This window comes from Dipodomys spectabilis, unplaced genomic scaffold (assembly GCF_019054845.1).
Source record: "Dipodomys spectabilis isolate Male_0828 unplaced genomic scaffold, ASM1905484v1 ptg000057l, whole genome shotgun sequence".
Classification (NCBI taxonomy): domain Eukaryota; kingdom Metazoa; phylum Chordata; class Mammalia; order Rodentia; family Heteromyidae; genus Dipodomys; species Dipodomys spectabilis.
In genome coordinates, this window is record NW_024870734.1 from 77,021 (window position 1) to 91,684 (window position 14,664).

Consider the following 14,664-nt stretch of genomic DNA (forward strand, 5'->3'; position numbering starts at 1 on the left):
TGAAATCATTTTTTTCTTGTTGGTCATGGGGCTTGAACTCTGGGCCTGGGCGCTGTCCCTCAGCTCTTCAGCTCAAGGCAAGTGCTCTACCACTTGAGCTACAGTGCCACTTCCATCTATTGAAATAATTTTACAAAAAATATCTTCACTGTTCCTCATATGGTATCTAAGGGGAGTCTTTTTTTATTGTGAAAAAACTGTACAGAGGGGTTACAATTACATGGGCAAGATATTGAGTACATTTCTTATCAAGCATTGTAGCCTCCTCCTTTGTTTCCCCTTCCCATCCCTTCCCAGACTCCCCCCTCACCCAAGCCTCCCCCCACCCCCTCATCCCCCCAGCAAAGTTGTAAAGTTCATTTTCAACATGTCAACTTGTACTTCTCATTGTTGCAACGGCCCAACTTGTATCCTTAATTAAACGACTTGTTTTTCCCTTCCCCTCCACAAATTATACCGACATCAAATACAGTGAAAGCAGGGGTTATACTGTGGGGGAGGGACATACAAAACAACAAAGAAATAATCTTATAAATGCATTGGAAACAAATGCATGAAATAAAAAAAGTTTAAATACATATCTTAGGGTTCATTTTCCTATCACCTTATATGACCTTTTCTGCTTGACTCATACATATACTAACTATTGCAAATAAGGGAAACCATGGGACCTATGTTTCTTTGGGCTTGGCTTACTTCACTTCACATAATTTTTTCCAAGTCTATGGAGAGTCTTAAGAGAGAAGATAAAAGTGGAGTATTCTTCAGTTTCCTCGAAGCATCTTGTTAGCAAAATATATTTTTGAGGTTAGAAGTTATTGAATCAAAAAGTGGTGGAGTCCTTATTTTTGTGGGCACTTTAAACACAAGAAGACTTTCACGGTAAAAGAAAAAGTATAGCTAAATATTTGTGATCACAGCTCCTTGGACTGTTTTTTCAGAGACAAAGTTTTACATTAGAGTTTGTCCTCATTAATATAGATGTTGGGTTTTCCTGGCAACCAAATGAAAGGGTAAAGTTTAATGCACTCTCTTGGACAAGATAACAGCATGATAGAAAAAAATGGTAAATAAAATTTAGTGAATTAGTTTGACTAATTACTTTGCCAGAACAAAAAGGAAAGATATAATTCAAAATCACTTGACTTAAAAGAATGATGAAAGAGTAGTGAAGAGAGATGAGAGAAAATATAGAGGAGTGTTCTGTCTCCAGTAGTGTAAAGGGTTCTTGATCTTGTTTCTTCCAATCTATCTTCACAAGCTATCAAGTGTGGCTTAGGACTGGAGTATCCAGTGCAGAGAAAGAGAACTCAGAGAAGAAAATATTTGCAGCAGATGCAGGTGATTTATAACCTTAGACAATCTATTTAAATCTGTTCAAAATTCTCTGCTACCCCAAACTTCCCTCTTTGAACAGTTTTGTTTGCTTTTCCCAAGACTACCCTTCATTAAATATTTAAAATTTTGAGAGGTCATATTTATCCTATCTAGAGCTTGCTGTTTGCTTGTGATTTTTGTGTGTTTTTGTTTTTTTGTTATGTTTTTAACTGAATTTCAAAATGTTGTGCAAGTGTATTACAATAAATATGTCTATCTAATTTTCCAATGCTCCTGGGTCAGAGTGACTCCTTCTATCATTCTCAACCAACCCCTTCTCCAAGATTCATTTCAGATTTACCACTTCTTTTGTCCCATGTGTACATTGAGTATTCTAGGTGTACTTGCCCCTTGTTCCATTTTTCATTCATTCTATGTTTTTACTATTATTCCTTTCTGGTTTCAACTTCCTGATAGTCATTCTGTTAAACTATCTGTTAATACTTTGAAAGGTTTATATACATTCCATGGAGTTTCAATCCTGCATATACTTGAACGTATGTCAGCTTATATTTCCATATTTCATTCATCTGCAATAACAATTTGCAAGACTGGAGATGTGATAATATTCTCATTCATTTGGAAGATTAATCTTTAGTCAACAAGAAAGTTTAAAAATGGCTCAGAATATATTCCTAGCTACCAGTTTTTATGAATGGATTTGTACAAAGTTTTGTGATTATTTTATTTGACATGGGATAATATTTTCTACTACCTATAAGTTTTGGAAAAGGAAGAAAACTAAAATTTACTACTATAGAGGAATATGATTGAAATAGAAGACAGATTTTATATTTGTCACATCTCTGATGAGTACCCATATTCAAGATTTAAAGTCTTATTTCATACTATGTTAAACAGATAGGGAAAACATAAAAGAACATATAATAAGGCAACTATTTGTGACTTTTTAAAATGTACCTTATTAAGTGATGAAATTTACTTTATTATCTAGTGTTTGGGTTTGAATTATGGGAGGCTGATCTATTTAACACATTTCTGGAAGGCACCTACTGAACAAAACAAATATTGGGGGGTACTATTTCTACACTTTAATGAATGGTTGAACGTGTTTGGCTTTAGTGCTGGGTAAATAATTCAACTCTATTGTAACTTGCTCCCTACACTTGTAGAACTTGTAATGTCACTAAGTATCATTGTCTTGAGAATGACAGCGTTTTTACACTACAGAACCAAGATTTACTGTAGTACCAGTAGTTTGAAGCATTAAGGATCTTCTCAATTAATGTTTTTCTGAATTATAATTGACCTGTAAGTAAAGTTTTCCTAGCCTTGGTAGACCAATTATGGATCTATCATTCCCAGAACAATTTTTAGGCCTACTTATACTGGACTGAAATCTTTCAGTAATCACTAGGAGAGGGGTATTAAAAATAATTTTGTGACATTTGCGATCTTGTTCACTCATATGGGCTGGGCATCTGTAAATTTAAAGTTGTAATTACTGTACTTTCTCTCAGATATTGTGATCTCATCTTTCATTTTAAGTTGTCTTGCATTTCACAATTGCTTACTGCTGCGGTCCTGAAATACTATAGGAAATGAGAAATTAAGATGGATTTTCAATTACTTTCTGTTGGCATGTTGCATGGGCCTAGGTGAGAAATCTTGCCCTTGTTATCTGATGATGCGAATAACTGGGACCTGGGATCCTAGGACCCTTGGGTCCTGCAGAAGAATAATACCTTGTAGACATCATATCAGCAAAATTTGTGTATAATCATTAGGAATGCTTCAGAAATATGGAGAAAATCAGTTTGGGACCAGTGAGTTAAAACAATAAACAGAGTAGCAGCGTAAAATCCCTTATAGATTAGAGGAAAACTATTTTTTTTTTGCAATGTGAATTCAGAAGACCAAGAACATTAGAATGTATCACAAGTTTATACCAAAGATATTGCATTGATATTTTTATATTCTAATATGTATTCTAAACCTAATTATTTATATTCCAATTCCATTTATTGGAATAAATACCTATTTATTTGTCAAATTATCAATTAATTCTAATAAGTTTCACTGTGTGAACTAAAATATCAGCACATATAAATATAAAATGTATAACTATATATAAGAAAAAGGCACACGTTTTGCAATATTCTGTTGTGGTTAGAGTATCAAATTATTTAAAGTATTTAATGTATTATTTCATTATCTCTACCTCAGTGTTTGGTAGAGTTGGACCTAAAGCTTTACCATTTGAAGATTTACAGCCTAGTGGCAAGAGGAAACACTTTGATTAAAACATTAACAATTTAAGGCCTAATATCGAGGAGAGACATATAGACTTCTCTTGTAACTCTGAAAATATTTGGTGATAGAAATGCAGTAGTGTAAATTCCTGCCTGGTTGGATGGTAGACTGGCCAGGACATTAGTTAATCATGCATATGAACAATTTTTTCACCTTCTTGGCTTTAGATACTTTTGAAATGATAGGTATAATAAACAATTATATTTTGATAAAATACCTTCTAGTCTGAACAGTGCTGTCTGAACTGTTCCTGTCTTTATGATACCTTGTAATTAAGATTAGTTTTGTTCCAGTAAGAAAATCTATGCTGTCAGGGTAAGATATTCTGGTTCGTCTGTTCCTAAATGGAAGACAGGTAAAGGGTCAGGTAGACATTTGTGCCAATAAGATCTCATTTAGGAATTTTTAAGCTGCAGAAGTTTAGAAGTAGCTCTTAAGCAAGGCTTACTTTGAATCCTTAGCTCCACAAAGCTAACTCAGCTGATAAATAAGTACTTGAAAAGCCATCACCTTTGGACCTAGCTTTAAATTCTTCAAAGTATGATCAAATCTAAAATGAAAAAGACTTAAAATACTCATTGACAAAAAAATTGCAAATGTGAGCAATCGAACAAACAATATGTTTTTTTCCAATATACACAGAATTTTAGAGAAGTAATATCAATAGCATTTTTAGGAACAATAAGTTTTCCTAGTTACAAATAGTCAACCAAGGATATATGCCTGTATAAAGATTGCATCATTAACTACTTAAATTTAGAGGATACTACATGCTTCAACAGCACATCTACCCTAATTACAATACAAAGTTTAACACGGCACTTGCACAAGGATGATATGAAAATTTGTGTAGTATTCCATATTTTTCATTCTTCAGATGCAAGAAATGAAAAATAGTTATTAAAAATTGATTACAAAAATACAGTTGTAACGATACATGTAATTCATTGAATTGAAAGTTAGTTTGACATCAGTGTATTAAATCATCACCTTAGAAAGGCCTTTACATAGGATAACCTTTACAAAACTTTTGAAATTAGATAACATTTTCAATTTATCACAAAGAAATAAAATACTATAAGGACCTAGGGGAAAAAAAGAATCTTAAACTATTTCTATATGGAATGCTATCTGAAATGACACATTTATTAATGAACCTATATATTATGAAACAATGTAGAATTAAAAGTATTATATCTAGGAGAGAATGAAATAGATTATGGATATTATACAAACAGAATACAGATTACTTTAAAATATCCTTTTTCAGACAAGCAACAGAAATATCTTTAGTTTCTGTATTACTCATTTCAACAGATAAGTTAAAATTATTTCTGATTATAAAAATCACAAACTCTGCAGAAATCATTATAGATGTATACAAACAAATCTTGAATACATTTTGACATCAAGGTTAGGCAATTCAGTTGGAAGAATAGCATGGAATCCATGAATATTTAAAGTAAGATATTAATGTGGCTTTTTATTGTGAAAATATTTTGAACGGACACAAAGATGGATAGGCATTTTTGAAATTTAAGAAACTTAACCAAACCATTATGACTTAGGAGAAAAATTTTTGCAGCCTTCCACAACTTCAAAGAGGTGATACATACTTAACCTTTTGGCAATATCAAATGCAGCTTCTTCCAAGTTGTTCTTGACCTGGTTTGATATAATATTTCAAGAGAAGCAGATCCAGCGTACCTTTGTTATTTCTATTCCCAGCAGCAAGATGCAAGGTTGTCAAGAGTCCTTTAGTTTGGGCATTGGTATCTGCATCATGATGCAGTAAGAAAGAAGCCACTCTGCTATTATTCCACATATAAGCACTATGTCTAAGTATCTACTGTAGGCTTCTGGATGAAAAGAGCTATACTCATTATCATCCCTAGTATTCACATGAGTGGCCTTTTTGGAAAGTAGTCTCTGCACTCTAGTAAGCCGATTATTTTCAACAGCCCAATGAAGAAATTTGCTTGGACACTTCTCTATTTTTTTCTAGCAAATGATACCATTCCTCCCTTTTTCATCTAGTTCCTTGTCTTCATCAGAATTGCCTAACTAGAGACTTTGAGTACCAGTGGGAATGAGGTGTACATGTATTCCCCAATAGTTCACGTTGGTTGAAGTAGTCAGAAAAATCCAGTGAATTTTCTACTTCTGTTTTTTCACCATGATTTTTTTCTCTTTTTCCATTTTTACTATTTGAAATTATTCTAACTGGAGAATAGGGAATGGATAGAGAGCAGAAGAAATAAATCCAAAAACAATCTTCACAGAAGCAAATTCTCAGAGCTATTTCATGACTTTGCAAAGGATAAAGTGGCTGAAGTTAGTATAAATTTAGAAGTATGAAAATGGGAGGGGGGACCAAGATGGCAACAGGGCAGTAGGGAAACGCCACAGCTCTCCCCAACCAAAAAGAGAGTTAGAGTTCCTAAGCTTAACCTCCCCAAGAGACCGACAAAAACAAAAATATGAACACCCAGAGAAATACAGGAGGTGGAAAATAACAAAAAAGAAAGAGAGAAAAAGATTTTCAGAACAGAGAAGCACGAAGACTCCTCCTCCAATGCTTACTGGTGGCAAGCAGCGCAGCAGGGGCTGCTGGAGTCCCAGAGAAAAAGGAGGCTTCCTGCAGATCACCCACGCAGAAGGACCACTCCTCTGGTCGAACCACTATTAAATAACCCCATGCTGCTGATCACATGTATGGTGTATATGTGTACACCATTATATGTTACAGACCGTGATAGACAATTTGCTCCAGGAAAGCTACAATGAGTTTGTGACTTTAAATGAGCATCATCATCCCAAAATACTGTGAAAATTGGCAAATTTTGTAATCACTTAATTACAAAAAAAAAAAAAAAGAGAAAACTACAAGTGGAGCTATGGCTCAAGTGGTAGAGTATGAGCCTTGAGCTGAATTGCTCAGGGACAGCTGCCAGGCCTAGAGCTCAAGTCCCACGACTGACAAAAAAAAGAGAGAGAGAGATCTTTCATATGATGGATTCTAACATATTTATAAAATTATGTTTTTATTGCTTTGTATGTCCCTCCCCCATGGTATAACCCCTGTTTTCACTATATATGAAGTTGGTGTATGTGGAGGAGAAGGGAAAAAACCAATCGTTAAAAGAGAGATACAGGAGGACCCATTTCAACAATGAGATGTACAAGTCTTTATGTCGAAAAAAGAACTTTACAACTTTGGTTGGGGGGACGGTGGGGAGGATACGAAGGGATGGGAAGGGGAAACAAAGGTAATGTGCTCATTATCTTACCCATGTAATTGTGACTCCTCTGTGCAGTATTTTCACAATAAAAAGAAGTATAAAAATGACAAAAATGTAAAAAGATATTCATATATTTCATTATATAACCCAAACCAGAAAGCAAATGTTGTTTAGATGATTTCTTAAAACATAGTCTTTCAGAAGCTGGGAAGGGGGCTCAGTGTTAGAGTGTTTGCCTTGCATGCATGAGGTCCTGGGTTTGATTCCTCAGCACCATAGAAGAAGAAAAAGACAAAAGTGGTGCTGTGGCTCAAGTGGTAGCACCATCTTTGAGCTGAAAAGCTGAGGGACAGCACTCAGGCTCCAGAGTTCAAGCCCCACAAAAACAAAAACCAAACCAAAAAACTAAACAAAACACAGCTCTCACATTTGTAGCCTCAATTCTGTAAAGACACTGCTTCAGCCTAGGACTAAGATTTTAAGTGTATACATTTATCAACATTTTTGATTCAGATTTCTACTTGAGAAAATTTTAAATCAATATTTTGTTCTTAGTTTTTCTCTTTGTACATTCACATGCATCAATAAAAAATGGTGTGGACATCCCAGTAACATTCTCAAAGTACCTCCTGATGATGAGTTATGAAAAGTTGTATTCTATTACAAAAAGGAAAACAATGCTACAAATAAAGAAAACCAATAATTAATTATTAGTGGTTAATAAAATAAAAACCAAACACCAGTGTTTCCAGTTTTTGAAGTGTTCTACATATTAGATTTTACTATTTACTCATATTCCTGTACATTTAAAACTGGCTAAGATTATGATTTCACAAGAGTTTTGTAGGCTACGGGTAGCCTTTAAAGTTACCCACTAAGGTTACTCTTTCTTTATGGCTCATCTCATCATTTGTATATGGCTCATATCATCATTTGTTTTTCACTAACATAAAAGAAGCCCTCAAGTTTTAACAGAAACTGTGTAGTTAAAATCTTAACTCTTCTCTCTGTTTCTTTACACAGACTTTGTAACTTCTCATAGTAAAGTTTCTATAAACTCTGAAATGTACATACTTTGTAGTATATGTCTGCTACCATAAATCTTAAATACTTTATGGAAAAGTTTTATGATCTGCCGAACAGTCTTAATTTTGGCATATATAAGCAAATTCCCAAAATTAAACATATTTAAAACAATAAAATTTTTAACAAACCTTAGCACTTGCTACAGTGCTCATTATGACAGGTGCCATGTATAGAATAATTGAATTTCTACTCTTACACATCTCTTGAACAACAAATATCTGGAATTATTTTGTTTTTGACATATCTAACTTGACTTTATTCTTAAATGTGTGCTTACATAAGAAATATATGGTTCTAAAATTTCACGACAAGTCTTTTGAACTTATTTTTGTTGAATTTTCTAGTTTAGGAAAATCAATTCCACTTTATGTATAAAAAATGTTCTGTGCTCAGTTTGGCAACACACACACTAAAATTGGAAAAATACAGAGAGAATTAGCATGACCCCTACGCAAGGATGACATGCAAATTCATGAAGATTTCCACATTTTTACAACAACAGATGCTGGAGGGTATATGGACAGAAGGGAACCCTACTCCATTCTTGGTGGGAGTGAAAACTTGTTCAACCACTTGGAAAGAAGTATGGCGGTTCCTCAAAAGATTCCACATAGAGCTCCCCTATGACCCAGCAATCCCACTTTTGGGCATTCACCCAAATGATCAAACAAGACCATACTATAACTACCAGCACAGATATGTTTATTGCAGCATTATTTACCATAGCTAATATAGGGAACCAAACCCGATGCCCCTCAGAAAATGAATGAATCAAGAAAATTTTGTGTGTGTGTGTGTGTGTGTGTGTGTGTGTGTATGTATTTTCCTATCTATCTATCTATCTTTCTATCTATCTATCTATCTATCTATCTATCTATCTATCTATCTATCTATCTATCTATCTATCTATCTATCTATCTATCTATCTTTCTATCTATCTTTCTATCTATCTATCTACACATACATATATATGTATATATATTTGTATATATGTATATATATGTATATTTATATACATAAATATAAATATAGATTGGAATGTATATATATGTAAGGTATCCCTTACTTGCAATAAATAATATAAGCAGAAAACTGGGATAAGCAGAAAAGATCAAAAGTTACATGCATATTACTAAATAAGATGATGTTAAGCTAAATGAACCCCAAGATAAGGACAGAAGTGTTTTTTTTTATTCTTTCTTACTGTTGTTTCTAACATATTTATAATGTACAATGTGATTTTTTTTGTTTTTTATATGGTCCTCCCGCACAGTATAAGCCCTGTTTTCACTGGATTTGATGTTGGTGCACCTACATCCTGAAAATACACTTCTCTAATTTGGGGAAGGAAAGAGAAAAATCAAAATGCTTAAATAGAGATAAAAGTTGAGCCATTGTAACAATGAGATGCACAAGACAACATGTTGGGGGGTGTGGGGGTGTGGGGATGAGAAGTGTACTTGTGGAGGTGGAGGGGAAGGGATGGTGGGGGGAAAACCAAAGGAGGAGGTAACAATGCTTGATAAGAAATGCACTCATGACTTTGCTCATGTAACTTTAACCCCTCTGTACAGTACTTTTACAATAAAAAACATTAGAAAATGTTCTGAGATGGAAGACTTTATTTTATTTTACCCATATAATATTGTTAACAAAGAAATTATTGGGGGGGAGGATTGGGTGGGGGACCGGGGGTAGGCTGGGAAGGGATGGGAAGGGGAAACAAAGGAGGAGGCTACAATACTTGATAAGAAATGTGCTCATTATCTTGCCCATGTAATTGTAACCCCTCTGTACAGTATTTTCACAATTAAAACACACACACACACACAAACACACAAACAAAAAAAAAAGAAATTAATGGAAAAGACTGACCCAAAGATATTTTGAGTAAGTGTGTGTGTGAGTGTGTGTGTGTGTGTGTGTGTGTGTGTGTGTGTGTGTGTGTGTGTGTGTGTGTGTGCATGCCTGCATGTTGGTGTGCTCAGAGTTTTAACTCAGGGCTTCATGGTCTCGCTAAGCCTTTTCTGTCTAGATTGGTGAGCTACTATATGAGCTACATCTCCATTCCTGGACATTTGCTAGTTTATTTAAATTTTGGAAAAATAATCTTAGGAATTTTTTGGCCTGATTGGCTTCCAACTCTTATCCATAATTCTCAGGGTCCTGAGTAGATATGCAGAGTAAACAGGATTACACGTGTGACCAACCATCACAATGCTTTCAGAATAATTTTAAAAGTAGAAAAAAATTTACTTCACGGGGGGACTGTTTTATCATTTCCTACTTTTAAAGCATTTTGGAGTGATTATATGTGAATTTAATTCATGATGGGATTCTTAAAAGAGAGTAAGTGATGGTACTTTTTTAGTTTTAGTACTTTTTTAAAAGAACACTGGAACTGTGGGACAGAAGAAATTTGCCTCTCTTTGGACCTCAATTTATAAGCTCAGCTCTGTGAACGATAACCAATGTCACCAACACAATCTGTGTTGAAGACAAAATGTGACAGAAAACAATTACCATGGGCAATAATTGCTATGCTATTATTTATTGGACAATATGAATATTGAATTGAGAGTGTAAGAGAATGGATATATTTCACCTACCGTTTTTGTATTGCTGAAAGGCTTTTGGAAACTTTGACTCATTTCCTTCCTCACTGTGTGTCTTTGGGCCATGCACTTAGTGACTTTAATTACAATTTTTCTCAACTCTAAAATGGTAATAACATTAGCATCATAGCAAATGTTTTCTTAAGAACTAAGAGACATAAAACTTGTGAAATACTTAACATAAATTACTAATGAACTTTGAGTTTAGCCAGCAGTTTATTTTAATACTAAACAGAATGTGCTATGTATTACAGAAATCAATACATGTAGTGAGCCACCAGAAGTAACGTTATCTATTGACTATGCTGTGCTTCCAAGGAAGCCAGGTGGATAACTTCTCATGCTGTAAATCAAACTGCTTATCTTATGTCTTGATAGTGCTAAACTATCAGGGTCAGAATAATGATGGAATTGTAGACTGAGCTAAGGTCCATATGAAAATGTTCAAAATTGATAAAGCCTAAAAGTAACTAAGCAGTATATTGTGTTTTTCATTATTTAAGTTAAATTGCAAAGAAAGGGAAGACCTAGAAGAATGAATTCTCTTTTTGATAACCTAGCAGGATGAACTCTTTCCTCATTCTTGTAGAGGCATCATCAGATGAGAGGAACTCTATTTTTTTGGTTGCTTCTTTCAATTTATTCTTCAGTTTGAAATCTGAACTACATGAGACTGAAAGAAACCAAGGAAAATTAGACACACAGGCTTTGGAAAAAGCAATCAGAGTAAAATAAACTAAAAACATATAGCCTTGTAAAAGGCTTCACTAAATTGAGTTATATAGTCTCAAGCATAAGCAAAAATGATTTAAGCAATATCATGTTATTGAAAATTGAAAAATGTTAGGTGTTGCTCAATTTTTTCCTTTCTACTACCTGGAATGTATTATTCATTTTGTATAGAGAGATTAAAGATGAGATTAACAAGGAACTTGATTAAAAATCGATAAAAGTTCTGAATAGACATATTTTCCAATATGCCCTGAAAATCACCAGTGGCTTTAAAAAGTTGTGTTTAATATCACTTCTATGCTGGTTTAATGCTGTGTGAACAGAAGTCATTAGAGAAATGCAATTCAAAATTACTATGATACTACTACATAACTATTATAACTCTTATCAAAAATATTCGAAGGAACTTGGTATGGTGGTAAAGGCTTGTAATTCCAAGCATTTGGGAAATTGGAGTAAGAGGATTTCAGCTTAAGGCCAGCCTGGGATAGTGCACATAGTAAAAACATGCCCTTTAAAAAAAACTTAAAAGTTAATAATGTTGGTGAGAGTGTGGAGCAAAGGAAATTTTCTACACTCTTGGTCAAAATATAGGTTAGTATTCTCGTTGTAGAAAGTAGTATGCAATTTTCTAAAGAAATGCAAAGTTGGAATATCATCTGGCCCACCAATCATATGATTAATTCTCTCTGGGTAACTCGTAAATATATCTGTAGTTCACTGTTATTCACATTATTCACAACAGGCAAGATATAAATCAAAGTTATGTGTTCAACTACAGACTAATAAAGCAACTGTGGCACATGCACAAATATAATTTTCTGTTTCATCTTTAAAATTGCAAGATTTCTCCCATTAGCCACAACTTACAATGACCTAAAAGATGTAATCTAAATGATGTAAAATGTTGCTTTCTGATCTTTGTAAAACCACACACACACACACACACACACACACACACACACACACCAACCTAAGCAAAAGAGAAATTTTTCAAAAAGTAAAGCAACTGATATTGCTGGGGCATTTAGGTCACAATATAGAGGATAGTGGATATACAGGATGACCAAGTATAGACTTGTAATGTATAACGTGAGGATACAGGGGACAACACTGGCCTTACATAGGAATGCAGCTAAATATGTAGGAGTTGGTCTTCCTTGTAGGGGTTTCTCTTTTAGGTGTTCTTCCTTCATTAATGGATGAGATAAACGTAATTCTTTACATATACTTGCCTGTTTGCAGAAATAATAACAAACAATATAGCAATAATATTTTATGCTCAACATGGAACAAAATGCCAAATTAATGTACATGAAATTATCCTTGATATAAACTAATTATTATTAATAAGGAAACCCATGGGACCTATGTTTCTTTAACTCTGGCTTCACTTGTTGTGATTTTTTTCGACGATCTCCTATTTCCTTACAAATGAGGTGGTATCATTCTTTCTGATGGAAGCATAGTATTCCATGTGTATGTATGTGTGTATGTGTGTGTGTGTAACATTTTCTTGATCTATTCATCTACTGAGGAGCATCTGAATTGATTCCATATCTTAGCTGTGGTAAATAATATTGTGATAAACATAATTGTGCTGGTAGATTTAGTGTGGCCTTGTTTGTGATCACTTGGGTAAATGCCCAGATGTGGGATTACTGGGTAATAGGGGATCATAATTGTGTACATGAAGGATAATCTTAGTAGATGAGCAGAAGAGGTCAATTGCTATGTAGATATGACCATATAAGGTGATTCCAAGTGAAATGAACTCTAAAACATGTTCTTCGTTGTTGTTGTTCTAATGTACTACGTGATTTCTTTTTAACTTTGTTTTTCCCCACTTATGATTTATCCCCTGCAGACACTATATTTGATTTTGATACCCTGAGTAGTGTAAATATGTTGAGCTGAACTAGGCAAGGGAAAGGGAAAAAACAAAATGGTGAGACAAAGGAAAAAGGGGGAACCTAGGTAACAGTGATACTCACAAGACAATATGTAGGAAATGATCTTGGTGTGGGCATTGGGAGGGAAGAGGGAGAAAAATGAGGGATGGGGTAACAAGTTAGAAAAGAAATAAATCTATTATCTTACTTACATAACTATAACCCTGCTTTAAATTCCCTTGACAATAAAATATAAATAAAAAATAGAATAAAATATTCAAGAGCAGCAATACAGGAGATGGGAGTGGGGGAAATACTGTACTATACAAAGAAGACTACAACAGCTGTGGAGAACAGGAATTTTACTTTATCATAGGAAGTAATGAACTGGCGTACAGATTTTCAGCCTCATGTCAATCACTAAAAAGGGAAAACAAAATGCACAATCAGCAAACCAATAAAATAGAAAACTAAACAAGGTGGAGAGATGACTTGGACGAAGAGAAACAAATGACACAACTAGGAAACAAATAAAAAGCAGGTAAGTTTTAAAAATATTACCCATAATTCTAATAAATGTTTTTTGCATCAAAATTTGTTAGAACTATACTTCAAATCACAGTTTAATAGTATATCATTTTAATAATAGGTTACTCATTATTGATTTCTTAATATTGAATGCTTAATATATAATTTTAATTTCAGCAGCTATAGAAAAGAAGAAAGTGAAGCTAATTTTAATGATATATTTTATGAATTGTAAAATTGAGAAGCATTAGAACTTAAATAATGTATATTATTGTTTCATTTCTTTGAATTAATGTAGTAGTTCAAAGTGTATTCTACACTTAGCACTCATCTTAACATCAAATAATAGATTATTCCACAATACACTTGGTTTTAGGTGAAAGGGTTCAGCACTGTGGTAAAATTCACACCACACAGTACACGAGAGTATGACTCCTCTCATCTAGCTTAAATGGTGGAAATTTGATTTCTGCATGCATGTTAAATACGTGTCTAGGTGATATCTATTAAATTATATACATGAGGAGTATTTCAGATGATAATTAAAAGTCATACTCATTAATTAAATTTTTTATTATTTTACAAAATAAATATTTATGGAGACTGAATTTCTGAGTAGATGATGGGTTATATGTGCCAGATTATACATATTGAGGCTTATTTTATATTCCTGACATTGTTTCTACAGTTAGATTTAATTTTCTATAAGGGGTTAAGTGTATTATGTTGGATATATGAAAGTAAACTGAATGTTTATTCCATTAATCCTTTGCAACTTGTCTAATCCCAATATAAATTATCCATGTGCTTGAAGTAATGAAAATAACAACAGATATAAGCAACAGATATGAATCAGTCTTAGTAGACAAGTATTTTCATCTTTATTTTTATAGTTGATCCTCTTTTACACTACAGAAT

At 33.6% G+C, this 14,664-nt stretch overlaps 1 non-coding gene and 1 pseudogene across 1 annotated transcript; both read left to right on the forward strand.

Moving 5' to 3' along the window:
- The first annotated feature begins 4,421 nt into the window (after positions 1 to 4,421).
- On the forward strand, positions 4,422 to 4,518 carry LOC122108359 (annotated as a pseudogene).
- Positions 4,519 to 8,364: 3,846 nt separating this feature from the next.
- LOC122108328 lies at positions 8,365 to 8,471 on the forward strand. Its single transcript, XR_006147538.1, has one exon. It is a non-coding gene; the product is annotated as a U6 spliceosomal RNA (small nuclear RNA).
- The last annotated feature ends 6,193 nt before the right edge of the window (positions 8,472 to 14,664 follow it).